The sequence below is a fragment of the Ochotona curzoniae genome, unplaced genomic scaffold (assembly GCF_017591425.1).
Source record: "Ochotona curzoniae isolate NIBS_2020 unplaced genomic scaffold, NIBS_Ocur_1.0 patch401, whole genome shotgun sequence".
NCBI lineage: Eukaryota > Metazoa > Chordata > Mammalia > Lagomorpha > Ochotonidae > Ochotona > Ochotona curzoniae.
The window spans coordinates 1,142,001-1,147,021 of record NW_024466975.1 but is presented as its reverse complement, the minus strand read 5'-3'; the positions used below and the strand labels follow the sequence as shown (position 1 = coordinate 1,147,021).

The window sequence follows — 5,021 nt, the reverse complement described above, 5'->3', positions numbered from 1 at the left end:
ATACACACTGAGTTGGAATGAGGCTTCAACTCTTCCTGCCCTCACTCACTGACTCCTACCACACACACACATCTGCACCTCACTGCTTCTGTAGGAAGACAAGACCCAGTACCTGATAGCCACACTCACTGTACAGATGGACACTGGGGCACAGGTACTTCTGCAGCCATGCCCAGCTTACCTGACTGAGAAACACCTACTAGCCACAGCAGACTCTAGGGAAGGGAGGACAAGCTTATTACCCACCTGATGTCTGACACAGAGAAACACCTCAGGAAGAACAAGTGAACTGAATCAGACTCTGCTTTGACTAAATGTCAAGGCCAGTGCCAGCAGCATGCCACCATGCTAGAGCCCAATGCTCACAGTATGAGTGCAGCTGAGTCTCCTCACACATCTTGCTTCCTACACATCTGGGAGAATCTGCAGAAAGTCTTAGAGCACTGTTGTGGGACACAATGCTCATTGATTCCTAATTTCTGTTACATAGTTTCAGTTAGAAACAACACATCCAGATGAAGCCTATATCATCTGAATTCATGGAAGGTTGGTCTGGCCATGTGAACTGAGGGTCTGGTCATTCCAGATTCACTGAAATGTGGTGAGAGCAACTCCCTGGAAGCACACATCCATCAAAGTGTGTCCTGAGGATGACAAGTGTGCCCTGCCCTTGCAGAATGGCTGGACTCCCCTGTGATGGCTGGGAATACAAAGGCCATGTACCATGATCAGATGGCAGCTCCACTTAGAGATGGCAGAATCACTGTTAGGCAAGAGCAATATCCATCCATATGACAAAAACAAAACAAAACAAAGAACAATGTGTGGCATCAGAGAAATTCCTCAAGCTGATAAAGAACTTTTACCTAAAATCTATGCCCAACATCCTGAGGAAGAAAGTAAAAAATTTCAGGAGCAGGCAGGATGCTCCCTCTACACTCTATTCCTAGTACATTGCAATGAACTCCAGACCAGTAAAATAGGATAGGAACATAAAAGTACACAGACTTGAAAACATGATGAAACTATATTCGTTCATAGATAATGTGATTTATAGATAACAATCACAAAGATTCAACCAAAAAACAAGAAAAAAGGCTTTGAGAACTAGTAAGGATAGCAGCAGCCTCAAGGTAAGAAGCCCATGTACAAAAATCAATTACTTGTCTACAGAACAGTAGTGATCAACGGAACTTGGAGATTAAAATAATGACGTACATTCCTGTACACATGGCCAAAGGGGACATTCGGTCTCCTGGTTCAGGTGCAGGTTAGAATGCCTGTGCCCACACCACGGTACTCAGGCTCAGTCTCTGCACCAACCCCTGATTTCAGTTATCTGCTTTTGCAGGCTCTAGGGGGCAGTGGTGATGGTTCAAGGGCAGGGTCCATTCAACCCAATAGGGGTGAGGACTGAGTCAGCTCCCAGCTGGCCTACTGCCTGCATCACACAATTCAAAGTCAACTAGTAAGGTATCATTCTCTCTCTTTTTCTCTCTGCCTCACAAATAAATGAATAAAAATTTAAACACACATGCAAATAAAAATATAGAGAGAAATATATAGACACACATATAGCCTTTAGGCTTACACACATACACACGCGCGTGCATATATATATTAGACACACCCAGACTCTATAAGAGAAACACACCATAGTCTGCTAAGGAAGACACAGAGAGAAGAAGGCCAGAGGACTCAAAAGAACCAACAATACGGACACCTTGCCTCAGATGCAGCCTTCAAATGGGAGGAAACCACCTGTGCTCTTCAAGCCAACCAGTCTTCATTCATCTCACGCTGCCCCAGCCACTTACCACTAAGTGCAGCCAGGGAGCATCAGCTCTGTTGTCCAAATGCAGGGCTCTTAACTTTACATATGAGAGAAACAAGTAGCAAGTGAGTGGATGGCTCATTTTACTTACCATCACTTCTGAGTCTCTCCATTTTAATGCTTATGAAACATTCCATTCTACATGTCTAAAGATTTATGTATATATGCATATGAAAGGCAAAGTAACAGAAGAGAGAGAATGCATGCTCCCATACATTGCTAAGTCCCCAGATAAACACACAAACCAGGACTAAGCCAGGCTGAAGATGCAAGCCAGTTCCTCCATCCTGGGTCTCTCATGGATGGCAGGAGCCCCAGCACTCAGGTCTACTGGGCTGCTTTCCCAGGAACAAGAGCAGGGAACTACTTTGGGAGAGGTGCAGCTGCACTAAACCAGCAACCTTAAGGGATGCCAGGGGCACAACACACCATGACACAACACGGACCCCACATGCAGCCATCTTAACTGCTAGGCCCAACCCTGACCTCCTATTTCAGTTGATCTGAAGACGTTTCCTACTGTTCCCCACAAGGGCTCAAACACTTTTCATGTCACTGTCTGCAAGAGTTTCCTTTTCTCCCCATCTCACCAGCATCTATTCACCAGACTGCTGGGTAACACACCACACTGGAGCTCAAGATGGAATTTGGGGATGTGTCTGTCCTGTCAGGCTTCATCATACCTCACTCCACTGCACATCTTGCATAACATCTTCCTAAGAATCCCTTTTTGGAAATGGGAAATCCAGGTGCAAGGATGCTAAATGTTTATCTCACTCACTTAGAAGCACAAAAATTGAAGGGGACCACAGTCTAGCAACCCTCTCTTTCCCAGCTGCCTCCCCAAGGAACCTGCTCAGATAAAATGACAACCCACACCCAGTGGGAATAATGCAATAACCACTATTGCTGTCTTCCACTCACTATGTGTCATAGACAGGGGCACATCCAACATTTCACCTGCATCTTCCCAACATGCCATCTCTCCCCACTCCTCCTGGGCAGATGCCATCACATTTGTTTCTAGCAAGGGCACCGAGATTCAGAGGCTTCACACCTTGCCCAGAGTCATCTCACCACCCACCAAAGCCCAGCTCTCTAGCCCACGGTGGGTCCCCAGACCAGCCTCTAACATCCATCCCACTCTGCACCTGCAGCCCCACGGGATCCCGGGCATTGCCCTCAGGCACTCACCCACAACTTCTAGCTGCACACTTTTCTCATCCATCTCAGGGGTGACCACCACCTTACAGAAGTACTCTCCAGCATCACTGAGCTGAATGGCTGGCAGGTGCAGTGAGGCCTCTCCCCTCATCAGCTTCTCCGGAGAGATGTTGGCTCCAGTTCGGTATGCCTTCTCGTGATCTCCATAATACTCAAACACAGGAACTTTCTCCTCTGTTCCTTTCTTCCATACAAACCAGACAACACCCACAGTGCTGATGTCCAGAGCGGGAGAACCAGGAATCTTGCAGATGATGGTGATGTTGTCGTTGAGAAACACGGTCTGAGTCCTCCCTGCCATCTCCACCCGAAATCCTGTGGAAACAGGAGAACTCAGTTACACAGAGACCCTTGACACAAACACGCCTGCAACTCCAAGCAGAACCACATAACTACAAATGCACAACTTCATGAAGTGGACAGGGAATGATTCAGGACACAGGTTCTTTGTCCATGGCCCTGTTACAGCTCCAATGTGGAGAACTTCAAATCCAGGCCCATGCAACCTATTGGTTCCCAGAATCTTTAGCTGCACGCTGTGAAGCATGAGGCCGATGAACACAGCGAGAGGGCAGTTTCTAGCACAGACGTATACGAGGAAGAGCAGAGGATGATGGGCCAAAGGGAAAGCTCACAGGACAGCAGCCAGGCAGGGCTCCTTCAGCAGGAACAGCCCCTCAGAGCAGGGAGCCTGGAGGGTGAGGTGGGCGTGGTTGGTGGCTATGTCTCATGAGAAGTTTTAACAAGGGAATTTGAAAACAGTGTTTGGGGGTGGGTCTCAGGACGGGGCGTCTCATGCCTGGATCCCAGACAGCCGCCATGTGCGTACGGTGAGCTGTTCCTGGGCCTGCTGGGTTCCAGGGGCTGCTTCCTTCAGGGTGAGTAGACCGAGGGGGGAGGCCTCCGGGACTGGGCAGGTCCGGGACCCACCCGCCGCCTTCATGGGGTGGTGAATGGGATTTGGGAGGGGCGCGACCTTGGGCCTGGGTTATTTAAACCTCCAGCAGCCTCCCGGCAGCTGGTGGGTCTCAGGACGGGGCATCTCATGCCTGGATCCCAGACAGCCACCATGTGCACATGGTGAGCCGTTCCCCGTGCGGCCAGTGCGCCATTTGGTGCCAGGCTCCGCCTGCTGGCCGCCCAGCCAGGGAGCTCTGGGGATTTGGTTCTTTGAGTCGCTGCTTAATTAGCTCCAGGTTGAACCCATTGTGCTTCTTGGACCTGAAACAGGCAGTAACTCTTCCTTTGTAAAACTTGTAATCACTAATAATGCCAACCACCAAATACCAGTCCATGTAGAAGCTATGGCTTGGGGCTTGTCCTGCAAAAGTAGCTCCAACAGCTGGCTAATGTGTCAACTGGTAATGGAACAGAGTAGATCAGGCACGACTGAGCAAACCTTAGCCCACAAGTAAAACTAGAAACCAGGAGGGAGCAGAGGTCATGCCGAGCTAGGCTCTTGTACCTACTGGTCTGCGGGAGCCAGGAACGCTAAGCCACAGTGTCTATGGCAGCGTTCGGGACAGGGGAAGGGCTGTGCCAAGCTGAGTCAGAGCATCCATTGGCAGGCAAGTGATCTATGGCTGGGAACAGACCCGGTTGGGGAGCAAAGGGGACAACCCTAGCTGGGCTGAGGTTCCCACCAAGAGGCGCGTGGCCTGGAAGGGGGGCTGCGTTCTGATCTGGAAACAGTTGTAGTCTCCCTTGGCACAAGTGTGGACTGGGATTGGATGCACCGAACCGGGCCGGACCCCAACACCCCCTGGTGTCCTGGAGGACCAGGGCAGATGTGCGATGGACTAGGCAAGGTCTCAAACCCCTACTGAGCCATGTGTGAGCCATACGTGGGTATGGACAAACCATGGCTGGGCTGGAACATCCAACAGCAAGAACCAGATTGGGTGGAAGGCCAGTCAGGAAAAGCCACAGTTCCTGCTATGACAGGAGGTGGACTGAGTAGGGT

At 50.0% G+C, this 5,021-nt stretch overlaps 1 long non-coding RNA gene across 1 annotated transcript; it reads right to left on the bottom strand.

Moving 5' to 3' along the window:
- Nucleotides 1–2,477: 2,477 nt before the first annotated feature.
- Nucleotides 2,478–3,228, bottom strand: LOC121167623. Its single transcript, XR_005885606.1, has 2 exons — nt 3,048–3,228; nt 2,478–2,985 (listed from the first exon to the last, which is right to left on the bottom strand). It is a non-coding gene; the product is annotated as an uncharacterized LOC121167623 (long non-coding RNA).
- Nucleotides 3,229–5,021: the final 1,793 nt, after the last annotated feature.